The sequence below is a fragment of the Gorilla gorilla genome, chromosome 12 (assembly GCF_029281585.2).
Source record: "Gorilla gorilla gorilla isolate KB3781 chromosome 12, NHGRI_mGorGor1-v2.1_pri, whole genome shotgun sequence".
Lineage (NCBI taxonomy): Eukaryota > Metazoa > Chordata > Mammalia > Primates > Hominidae > Gorilla > Gorilla gorilla.
This window is the reverse complement of record NC_073236.2, coordinates 111,858,066-111,871,234: the sequence shown is the minus strand read 5'-3', so window position 1 is coordinate 111,871,234 and position 13,169 is coordinate 111,858,066. Positions and strand designations below refer to the sequence as shown.

At 38.0% G+C, this 13,169-nt stretch overlaps 1 protein-coding gene across 14 annotated transcripts in view; it reads left to right on the top strand.

Annotated features, from left to right (window-relative positions):
• The window catches only part of BABAM2 (BRISC and BRCA1 A complex member 2), a 452,513-nt gene that overhangs the window by 160,207 nt on the left and 279,137 nt on the right, over positions 1-13,169 (top strand). The window lies entirely within an intron of this gene.

Sequence of the window (13,169 nt, the reverse complement as noted above, 5' to 3'; positions counted from 1 at the left end):
AAACACCCTAGCAAGTGCCTTCGAGGTTCTGGCCCTTGGCCGGGCGCGGTGGCTCATGCCTGTAATCCCAGCTTTTTGGGAGGCTGAAGTGGGCGGATCACCTGAGGTCAGGAGTTTGAGACCAGCCTGGCCAACATGGTGAAACCCTGTCTCTACTAAAAAAATATACAAAAATTAGCTGGGCATGGTGGCAGGCTCCTGTAATCCCAGCTACTTGGGAGACTGAGGCAGGAGAATCGCTTGAACCTGGGTGGCAGAGGTTGCAGTGACCCAAGATCGAGCCACTGCACTCCAGCCTGGGTGATAGAGTGAGACTCCGTCTCAAAAAACAAAAAACAACAGATAAAAAACAAACAAACAAAAAGATTTGGCTGGCCTCCCTCTGCACTGTATTTGTACTTGTGGTTCTTTAATTGCAATCTAGTGTAAGAAGAATTTCTACCTTCCTAATTTGATGTTGTTCAGAGAATTAATGATATTCATAACTGCCTAGAGAAAAGACAGAATCTTTGTACAAGTTTGCTTGCATATTATACTAATCAATAAATAATATTAGATATTAATTTTTATAATGGTTATAAGTATGACTTAGTAGAATATAAACTATAAACCATAGAAAAGGTCAGGGAATTTTTTTTAATACATTCCATCTTTTTTTTTTTTTGGAAACATGGTCTTGCTCTGTCACCCAAGCTGGAGTGTAGTGGTGTGACCATAGCTCACCCCAAGCTCAAGTGATCCTCCCACCTCAGCTTTCTGAGTAACTGGGACTACAGGCGTGCACCACTGTGCCAAGCTAATTTTTTATTTTTTGTAGAGAAAGGGTCTCAGTGGTCCTCCCACCTCACCCTCCCAAAATGTTGGGATTACAGGTGTGAGCCACTGTTCCTGGTCTATACAGTTCATCTAAAGAAGAAAATTATTTTCTTTTTCTCTAAGTAAAACATAGGATTTTTGTACTTCATTAAACTTTCGTTTTTAGTTTCCAGTTGACTAGTTCTCCATTTTGTACCCAAGGGTTGTAAAGTCCAAATAAGAATGGAAATAATCAATTTCTATCAGTTTCTCTACAATCCTGTTGTGGAAAATATATATATTAGATTTGTGATAACCAAGCATAATTAATTTGATTTTGGCAATTACTGTGCTCTATTAGACTAGTAAGCAGTCTTCTAAGAAACCCTTATAGCATATACTCAGGACCTCCTCCATGTATTCCAGTTAAAACTCTCTTTCAGCTCATTTAGAGGCAAGTTCAACAGCATATGAAAGTATCTGATTTATATAATCCACAATTTACAGTTACAGTGCTTTGTTTTAATTTACTGTGCCTTATCAGTTTCAGCAGTCTTCCTGTTTATTTGAAATTGATGTTGCCTCTGCTCATATTCTTGAAGGGTCAAAGGAAAAAAAAATGTTTGTTGGCTCATAATCTCATATTTATCTCTTCAGCATCAAATTATCATATTTTTATTTTAAGAATTCTAACTTTATATGCTGTTCTTATTTTCCTTGCCAGTCAGTTAAGAGAAAGGTGGAATCTATTTGCCAAAACAGTAATGTTGTTTAACCCCTGCATTACTGTGAAATGATGTCTCTTCTATAGATAAAATATCTACATTGCAACACTAATGTCCTTCTGGATCTTTAAAGTTCATGCAAAAAGAGTAAAACAACAATGACCAAAAAGGAGAAACTCTTGTATAACACAAAGCAACAGCCAAAAAAACAAAAACAGAAACCTACCAGCACACCAGAAACAATCCAGAATACTTGTTGAGGGTTTTAATATCTACATTCCTAAAGTTGTTGTAACATGTGGTTATGCTCTTCAAAGGAAGTTTGCCTTAGGAGCTGCTTTACATATTATTTGCATTTGGATGCTCCTCATCTAATTACTAGGCCTATAATTGATAGTCTAACTACAAAAATAAACTTCCTGAATTCCTAGGGTTAGGATACTCTTCACCAGCATCAATATAGTTTTACCTTATCATTTCAAACAAATAAAAGAGAAGGTAGAACTTGAAAATATTGAGTAGTATGGAGTTTGACTGCATACCCTATTGATTTGCTACAATGACATTTCATTACACTGTGAGGAGGCCATCATTCACTCATAAGTTCATATTACCAGATGTGCCTGTTTTACCCACTAATAGAATTATTTTATGTTAAAATGAAAAAGCCATTCAATATTCAGTGATATGATTTCCCTTAATATTGTATTGTAAACATATGTAGTTCTTACAGGGGATAGAGTGAATTTATTCTGAAGATGAAGTCTGATTTCAGAGTCTGAATTTCACTTTTGGTTGAGGTTAATCAAAGGGTCAGATGAATCACTAACATAAACACGAAAAATATTTCTGTATTTGTTAGGATTCTCATTTTGCAGGTGGTAGAAATCCAGCATGAGCTCATGTAGACCAGATGAGAAATTTCATACAAATCCTCTTCTTCTGTGGTCTGTATAGCAGGAAACAGTCCATACTTAGTACTCTACAGATCAGGCGTAGACCAACTGTCTTGTGTCTGTTCCACTGGGCTCAGTTGTGTACCCCTGAACTTCTCAACTGGTGTGTTTATGGGGAGAAATCGTGGTCCCCAGCATAAAGAGGAGATTACAGAAATGATCAAAGTGCAAGTATTCTTTACAGTTACTGAACCAAAGAAAGATGGTTTTATAATTACATACTTTCTCTTAACGAACAGCTAGTCATTAGATGCTGCTGCTCTTAATTTTCTTAGAGTGTGGTGAAAAGTGCTGTATGTGTATTCCTGTCTTTATTTTTGTCCTGAGAATTAGTGAACTTAACAATATGATGCTAAGAAGGCTGTGTTTTTGTTTTTGCTTCTGTTTTCTGTAAAACCATACTCCATAGAAAAGTAGCTAAAGAAAAGGTTTGAATTGTCTACTAACATTTTTATTCTCTGAACAAGAAGCTTAGAAACTAAGAATACAGTATTTTGGGGGATAGGAGAGGCTTACTTGTAAATATGATGTGTGTTTGAATTGGTCACTTAAAATAATAAGCCAGTTTTATACAGAATACAGTGAAGTTAAATCCTAGAGCTAGGAATCCCTTCAGTAGCATCATATAAAAATATGGAGGCAAATTGTTTTATCCCACTGAACTGGAGGGTTAAATAGCAACTATTTCCTGCTGATAGTGGATATGGCAAATATAACCATACAAAGAAAATCAACATTAACTTTTTTTTGTTGGGTAAGAAAAGACCATATTGTTTATGTAGGCTAAATTGTTGTTGGAGTATCTCTAAACTAGAAATCAGTGAGCCCTAGCCCAGGTTAGAAGTAAGGCTATAACCAATTGACTATGACTGAAGTACTTGGACTTTTATTGGCATTATTTAATATCACACACTGAGCCCATTCATCCTGATGGATTGCATGTAGAAATTTAGTTCCACTGTGGAATCCGAATCATGACACTACAGCGAAATTAATTGAGTGTGAAAAAGCTAAAATAGGTTGTTTATACAAGAGATGAAGTTCTCATCCTTCTTCTGAAGTCACTGTGGCTGTACTGATCAGTCAGGGCACAATCAGTGCAGAGCCCAGGTCACTCTGCCAAACAGAGGCAGAAAGCAGGAATTCAGTTCAGGGTGTCTAGACTTGTTCAGGAGCCTAGGATAGGCAGAGAGTTGTGAATATGTAACTATGCAATGGTCTAAGCAGATCACTAACATGGAAGAGAGCATCTAGGTGTGCTGAGATTATCTGATGTAGGAGCAGCCTCCTCAGCCTGACATTGGCCAGCCGGTTACTTACTTATAGTCAGTCTGCTTTCTAACCAAACCTAGTAGCAAATGCAGATATTCACAGAGCCAGGCAAGTACTGAAAAGGAGTGAATCTGACTTGATACAATACAATAGGAAATGGTAGGGACTGGAGTGAACTAGCATGTACGTGCTTCATCTAAAGGCAGCAGCTGCTATACAGCTACAGAGTTGTTATCCATTTGATAATTTGGGACTGGTGTTGCCGGATATCCAGATGTTATTAAAAGAAGCCCAGAATCTCAGGGCTTCTTCTTCTTGTTGTTGTTAATATGAAAAACTACTATCTTTTAAGTAATAGCAATGATAAATATTGTTTACAAACACTGTGCAAGAGCACTTCTATGTCGTAGCCATGGCCTGTGGGTTAATTTGTGACCCTTGCTCTAAAACCTAACTGTCTTGTACCAGGTGGGTGGCAGAAGGCTTTTCTTCACTTTCCTTGATTTATACTATACAGTGTGGTATTCAGGGAGATCTTACTATGACCCAGTGGGTAACAGGAGAACCCTGAACTGCAGTGCCACTCAATATCCTGAGCCGCTTATCACAACTGCAACAGAGTGGCCAGAATGAGTTTGGCTTGGTTTTTGAGTGCGGTACTGTGCAGAACACCTAAGTACTGATTTTGCCATAAAATGATACTGGGATTAGACAAACAACAAAAAAGAAATTCAAGCATAATCATTGTCCTCAGAGACCTTATAATATAATTGATAAGTTAACATTTACTGATAAATAGTTAAGTGTTAACTTGTACGCTACCTGCCCAGTAAGCTTTTAAAAAGAATAAGATTGTTATGGATTGGAATGATTAGGTCATAAAATCTTTATGACCAAGTTTGGGCATTAGCTAGACCTCTAAGTGGCGTAGCTTTTCAAGGCTGGAGGGGAGGAGGAACAGATCAGGGATGGATGATCAGGCAGTCAGTGGTGGGACTGTGTGGACATACTTGATTTGGGAAGTAGGTAGTAATCTAGGTTGCAAGAGAAATTTCCTGCAAGAGACTACTGAGAGATAAAACCAGAAAAAAAAGTTGGAAAGATACTGAATGCTGGAAGTTTGATTTTAGACTTCATTTAGCAGGTAGTCTTAATCCCCTTATAACTGGGTTATCATGGTAAGAGCTATTTCCTTGGCCCCATTCTCTTCAGTTCCCAATCTTCCTGCAGTGTTACTGTTAGTCTCCTGTAACGTTTCTCAAAATGAGTAGTACTTACTTGTTGGATGCTGCTTCTAGAGCCCGTTCTCCCATGCAGTGCTGTTTTACACAGCTTCCCAAAATGTGTGTTTAATCTCAGAAAGGCAGCTATCCTCAGTGTCCTGCCAGTGCTGTGAGAATTCCCAGTGCTGTCATTTTGCTCATGCTCTTCTTTCTGGCTCTGAAATTCCTACTCTTTCATCTTTTTCTGGATAATTCGCTTAATTGACATAAAAATAAGGAGAAGTCCAAAGAAATTCAATTACTTGCCCAAGACTGTGTTTGTTTGGAGGTATTGACAGAATATCTTATTTTGATTATTGGCCGCTAGAATGAGAGAGGTGCTAAAAGGTCAAGGTGGAAAAGAAGCAGGATAATGAAACCAAAGTGAACCTTTTGAAGGAGGAAGTTTTGCACACAACTGTGGAGAAGCCTGAATTTGGAGAATCCAATGGAAGAGAATTGTCGTATATGTAGAAGGACAACAGGAGCTCAGAGTCATAAAGGTCAAGGTGTGGTGTTTTTTTTTTGAGACGGAATTTTGCTCTTGTCGGCCAGGCTGGAGTGTAGTGGCTCCATCTCGGCTCACTGCAACCTCCGCCTCCCAGGTTCAAGCAATTCCTTTGCCTCAGCCTTCCGACTAGCTGGGATTACAGGCTCCCGCCACCAGGCCCGGCTAATTTTTTGTGTTTTTAATAGAGAGGGGATTTTGCCACATTGGGCAGGCTGGTCTTGAACTTCTGACCTCAGATGATCCACCCACCTTGGCCTCCCAAGGTTCTGGGATTACAGGCATGAGCCACCATGCCTGGCCAAGTCAAGGTTTTAAAATGTTCATGATGAAGGAAATACTCAAATGCCATTGAAAGAATTAGAACCAAGAAAAAAAGCATTTGAATTTGTGAGGATGATAGGGATGGTGAGAGTAGAGATAACACTTTCAGTAGGATGACCAGAATAGAGGCCAGATTGTTGGTGTTCATGAGGATATGAATGATTAGAAAATATACTCAGTGGGTATCTGACAAAATGAATTTTGGAAATGGGATGGAAACTTGAAGAACTGAAATGATCAAGTGGAACTATTAAGAAGAAACAACTGAAATGATAGCATACTAGCCAAAATAATCATAGAGAAGGTTTTTTTTTTTTTTTTTTTTTTTCAATAGACAGAGTCTTGCTCTGTCACCCAGGCTGGAGTGTAGTGGCACGATCTCGGCTCACTGCCACCTCCGCCTCTGGGATTCAGGCAATTCTCATACCTCAGCTTCCCCAGAAGCTGGGATTACAGGCACATGCCACCATGCCTGGCTAATTTTTGTATTTTTAGTAGAGATGGGGTTTTGTCATGTTGGCCAGGCTGGTCTTGAACTCCTGACCTCAAATGATCTGCCTGCCTTGATCTCCCAAAGTGCTGAGATTATAGGTGTGAGCCACCACACCCGGCCGTAATCATAGAGAAGGTTTCTTAAGAAGTTGTTTTAATTCGTGATATGCTTAAATATGATCATTATATCAATGTTCTCTCCTGGAAAAGTTTAAAGGAAATTTTGCCTGGAAAAGCCCATTGCAAGTGGTGCTGTCATTCTTTTATATAGTTAGGAGAAATAGGTAATGGCGTGAGTGTTAAAAAACAAAGTGTGTGTATGACAGTCACATTTTGTGACTTGCCATTAAAGATTGAATAAGTTGGCAGAGTTTTGAAATTTCTCATTCTTCTCATCTGCCCTTAGGAACAGGGGAGGATTTTGCATTCTCTGCACCCAGAAGAACATCAGACTGATTAACGTTACTGGAATTTTTTTGTGGATGAATTCTTGCATTGTCTTTTACTATTTGGAAATGCTTGAAGCCCATTTAGTATTACATGTTTGCTAGAAAGGAAACTGGTAATTTCCCCCCAGATATTCTCTTTATTTAAAATCCAGCAAGCTTGTTAGGGTGGTATGTATTGATTATAATTCTTTTTCAGCACATGTAAGATAGAAACATTGAAAAGCCTTTGATTCTGATAAGAATATATAAATTCAAAGGCTGACCTTACAAGTTTTTCTCTAAACCACAGATTAAATAACTCCTCTGAATTTGAGACTTTTTAGTTCAGGGAATTTTTTTGATTCAGTAAAGTCATACTTAATAGTCAGCTTTTAGAGAGAAAGACTGCTTTAACGCACTCTTGCAAAATCTAGCTTTAAAGCAAAATAGTCGTCTGGTACTTGAAGGACCATAAAGAATTCACACAGAACCGTCATCTTCTTATCTTAAAGGAAATAATTTCTGTCTAATCAAATAGGAGTGGGCATACTTTTCTAAAAGTAGGAAGGAGTACTGGGAAGATAGTGCCATAAAAGTAGGGTGCTGTTTACTCCTGTAATAAGACGATTTATCCTTGCTAAATTTGAGCCAAAATTTGCATTTGAGACTTAATCACAAAGAAAGCAGTGAGATGGTCTGAACACTTAACACTGCAGGGAATCTGTCTCTTTCTTTATTAAGCACTGGACCCATGGCTGCGCTCAGTACCTCGTCCTTGTTCCACCTCCCTTCTCTAGAGAGCAGACAGGACTTAGGGAAAAATACACTCTAGTTCAGGGTCCAGCAGGCTCCTCTAAAGGGCAAGATAGTAAAATTTTAGACTTGTGTGCCATATGGTCTCTATCACAACTACTCAACTCTGCTTTCATAGCATGAAAGCAGCTACAGACAATATGTAAATGAATGAGTGTGGCTGAGTTCCAATAAAACTTTATTTTCATGTTTGAGATGATGGATATGCTAATTACCCTGATCTGATCACTATACATTGTGTGTATAGAAACATCACTATGTTTTTCATGAATATGTACAGTTATTATTTGTCAATTAAAAAATATGAATTTCTAAAAACAAAAACAAAACAACGTTTATTTTTAAAGTAAAGGATAAACCGTTTTTTTTTTATCCAGCCCAGGCATTGGGCTGGATTTGGCCCATAGGCAGTAGTTTGCCGATCCCTTTTCTAGATGATGGAGGGGAGTGTTTCTTCACAAAGACACCTGGTGCATCATAAATAGATAAGTAAAGGGATTTGGCTCAGTGAGTGTCCGTGGTTTTTATACCATGGTCTCTGTTTATGTTTGATTAGTACCTTCAACCTGTTGAAGTCTCCCTTCTTCTCTTTCTCCCCCTACCCTTTTTTTTTAACCTTCCTTCTTTTATTCCATCTTCTCTCTGATTTTAAATCATCTGTTATAACATAAAATTTACTGAATTATCTTTCAAGTCTTAGTTTCCCAAACCGTTAAAATGAGGTTAGCTATTATTATGATCTGAAATTTTATACCCACCTTCCCCCAAATTTATATGTTGAAATCCTAATCCCCAAGGTGATGGTGTTAGGAGTTAGGACCTTTGGAGGTGATTCAGTTATGAGGGTGGAGCCCTGGTGAATGGGATTAATACCCTTATGAAAGAAGCCCTAGAGGGCTAACAGGCCTGAGGACACAGTGAGAAGGCACCATCTGTGAACTAGGAAACAGGCCCTCACCAGACACCACAGTTGCTGCTACCTTGATCATGGACTTTCTAGCTTCCAGTACTGTAAGAAACAACTCTCTGTTTTTTACACAGTTTATAGTATTTTGTTAGCTACACAGTTTATAGTGTTTTGTTATGGCAACTGGAACTGACTAAGATAGCTATGCTTACCACACAGGATTGTTGAGACTATTAATGGGATAATAAATATGATGGTACTTAATACACTTCTGAGCTTGGTGCAGGTGCAGAATAGAAATGGTTTTGATTTCATTAAGTCATTTAATTTGTATTTCAAAGTATTGAATTTACTGTGGAACTAAGCACTATTCACAATAGCAAAAACATGGAATCAACCTAAATGCCCATCAGTGGTAGACTGGATGAAAAAAATGTGGTACATATGCACAAGTGAATACTGTACAGCCATTAAAACAATGGGATCATGTCCTTTGCAACAACAGCGTTGGAGCTGGAGGTCATTATCCTCAGGAAACTAACACAGGAATAGAATACCAAATACTGCATGTTCTTACTCATAAGTGGGAGCTGAACTTTGAATATATGTGGATACAAAAAAGGGAGCAATAGCCACAAAGGCCTACCCTAGGGTGGAGGGTGAGAGGAGGGTGAGGATCAAAAAACTACCTGTCAAGTACTATGGTTATTACCTGGGTAACAAAATAATCTGTATACCAAACCCTGTGGCATGCAATGCACCTGTATAACAAACCTGCACATGTACCCCTGAACCTAAAATAAAAGTTAAAAAAAAGAAGAAAAAATTTCATTGAAATTATGACAGAGTTATGTTTACTACTTAATTTTTCCTCTCTTCTGATTTCCGTTATGTAGAATTCAAAACTTAAATTTTTACTTGCCTTAAGTTTCCAAATATGATTTATGGTAATTCTGACAATGGTATATATATTTTCTTAGTAAAAATGAAGAAGTCACAGGTAGTTTCTTGGAAAAAAGAAGTTACAGGTAGTTTCTTGGAATGTAGATTGGGGTAACCAATTACGGAAAACACAATGGAGGTTTCTAAAGAAATTAAAAATAGAACTACCAGTAATGCCTCTTCTGGGCATATAACCAAAGGAAATGAAATCACCACCTCATAAAGATCTCTGCACACCCATGTTCATTGCAGCTTTAGTCACAATAGCCAACATATGGAAACAACCTAATTGTTCCACAGTGGTTGAATGGATAAGGAAACTGTGGTACATATACATTTTGAAATATTATTCAGTCCTAAAAAAGAATGAGATCTTGCCATTTGCCACAACATGGGCGAGCCTGGAGGATATGATGCTAAGTGGAATAAGCCAGACACAGAAAGAAAAGTATTGCATGATCTCGCTTGTATGTAGAATCTTAAAAAAAATTTCAAATATATGCGGAGAACAATACAGAGGTTACCATGGGTTGGGGGTGGTGGTGAGTGGCGAATGGGGGGATGTAGGATACATCTTCTCTGTACATCAGAGGGTACGAAGAGCACCTGTGTAGGATGAACAAGTCTAGCACTCTAATGTGCAACAGGACTACAGGTTATAAAATTGTACCGTATATGGAATTCATGCTAAATGAGTAGATTTCAGCTGCTCTGGCCATAAAAACAACAACCAAAAAATGGGTAACTATGTGAGATGATGGATGTATTAATTTCCTTCACTGTAGCAACCTTTTTATTGTCTGTATATATCCCATAACATCAGGTTGTATGCCTTAAATATACACAATAAAATTTATTTTTTAAAAAAGAGAGCCTTCCTCTTTTGGCTTTCTTTTATTGTTTTACAGTTTATTTAAAATTTTTTTTTCTGATGTGCTTCTTTCTTTTTTTCAAAATTTCTATTTTAGAATGTAGGTGTATCTCAAATGATTATCAGTTGACCTGCTTTGCTACCCTGTCCCCATTTATAGTGATTGTCATTTAAGTACAGTCTATTCTGCTACAGGACATGCTTTAGTAACATGAATTAGTTCGTTCACAATTGGTAAATAGTAGAAGCCTCTCAGTGTAATGCAAAAGCAGCTATGGCTTACAGTTGACTTTTTCTCTAGCACATTAATTATTTTGACCACTAAATAACAGCAACTAAATGCAAAGTACACTAATACAGATGAACATAGCAAGCTTTGGAGGCATACTGTATTATTTATTGTATCACTTATTATTGGGAATATAGCATCTTAAATACATTAATATTTTACTGAAATTACTTTGGTTTTTGTCAGTGCTGTGCTTACAAAGTTGTGCAGGCCTTAAGTGGTCTATATTTTCCTCATAAGTCTCTTATTTTTAGTACGTAATTTACTAGAATGCAATTTTTTAAGGAATGCATATATCATATTATAGCAGCAACACTTGTATTTTAAAACTTATAGGCTAGGCATTCTTAGTCCTTTACACTTTCCAAATATGTCGCAGGTTTTTAAATCCTTCTCCATCTTCATACTTCTCTTTAGGGAGTGTTCCAGATTGCCAGCATCTCTCTTAAACTGTGGTGCCCAAAAATAAGCACAAAACTCCAGGGAGGGTTGATCAGGTCAGTGTTTATTAAGACTCTAAGCATCAACATTAATTAGTACTTCTTGAGTTTGTAGAAGACCATACTTCCTTGTCTTACTAATCCAGTTTTAAGCAGTTGGTTTTTCTAAGCCAATGTGTAGACTTAATCCCTTCATATCAGCTTTTTGGATTTGCCCTATTTTCTTCAGTCCGTTTATGAGGGAAGCCTTGCAACCTATGATCCAGAAAGGGAAGTGGGGATTGGAACCAGGTAGCACAGTGAGATTAACAGGAATTATGGGATGTGATCACTACAGGTGACCTTTTTTTTTTTTTTAAATCTGGAACTACTTTCCTCTATGGTAGAGTTTTCTTCACCCACATCTTAAAGGTGCCACCTGGCACCTGACAGAGGTTGTGCCGGTTTGTTTCTGTCATCTGTTCTCATTACTCCATTTTCATCAATCAGCAGACCTACAACTCAAATAAAGGTAAAAGCTGACTAATGGTGTAAGGTGACTACACAGATAATAGTGTAATGCATGTTAGGATAATACTTAATTATTAAGAAAAGTACAAAATTTAGTAGGTTGGTGAGAGAGGATTACACCTGGCTGGGAAAAAAACCTTTATAAAGGAGGCGACATTTGGAATGGCCTTGAAAGACTTGGTTTTGATAAAGAGAAGCTAGACAGGCCAGGCACGGTGGCTCACGCCTGTAATTCCAGCACTTTGGGAGGCTGAGGCGGGAGGATCACAAGGTCAAGAGACCGAGACCATCCTGGCTAACACAGTGAAACCCCGTCTCTACTGAAAATGCAAAAAAATTAACCGGGCATGGTGGCAGGCACCTGGAGTCCCAGCTACTTGGGAGGCTGAGGCAGGAGAATGGCGTGAACCTGGGAGGCGGAGCTTGCAGTGAGCCAAGATCACGCTACTGCACTCCAGCCTGGGTGACAGAGCGAGACTGTCTCAAAAAAAAAAAAAAGAAGCTAGACAGAAAGAACAAGCATTTTTTTAGGTGGCAACAGTAGCACAGTTGGAAAACAGTTGAACAGTCCAGTTTGGCTAAAACGTAGAACTTGCGTACAAAGTAGTGGGAGATAAGAAAGGAAGGGCATTTTAAAGACATAGTGATACAGCCTTAAATACTTAACTCAAATTTTAGTCATTATTTTTGAGCAGGGTAGTACTACAATTGGGATTGTATTTAGGAATAGAAATCTGCCAGAAACATAATATAAAATGATGGAGAGGAGGAAGGAGGAAGTGAGGCTGGACCCTGGATCCAGACCTGTTATCATAGTCAGGGCTCAAGGTGATAGAAAACTTAATATCAAGGCTTCAGGTGACGCATGTTTTAGATTTTCTGAAGTGTATATAAAATATATATATATATGTATATATATAAACATTGTATAATTTTATATACCAGCTGGGGTGCATGGTCACTTAACTCAGTGATTAACCTGGGAAAGTAGGGGTGAGGATAGATGCCAGAACCTTCTAGCCAGCGCTACCCAAAGTGCATCAGTTTTGGTTCTTGATGAAACAAACACAGCATTGAGAGCGTTTAGAAACATTAAAAGCAGCTGACAGAATAATCATATATCTGTTGAATCTAATGATAGAAATGTTGGGTTTGTATTTTGTATGTGTTTTAAAAGATTTCTTTTTCTAGTAATTCACTTTGAATGTATTTTGCAAATCCATCAGCTGGTGATGGATTAGAGAGAAACAAACAACAATGGCTCCTTCACTGTGGATGGTTTGAGAAGCGTTATTCGAGCCCGCCCTGTGCCTTCTGTGGCTGCTGGTTACCGTTGCCTCCCTTATCCTGAGATACAGCAGTCTGAGGTGTCTCTGAGGTTTTTCGGTTTTATTCTTTTTGCTTAGCTGAGTTTTACAATCATTGTCACCCAGCACGCCCCTCCTTTTTATTTTTATTTATAAATACATTTCCAGGATTTGGCATAGGAGAAGCCCTTGACTTGGTTGACATTTAATACAGAACTAGAAGAGAGGGATTTTTTATTTTATAAAATATTTTAAAACATATTTTAACAGTACACACATACCTTGATCTAGTTTAATGACAAAATAATGTCACAAAGGGATCTACCCT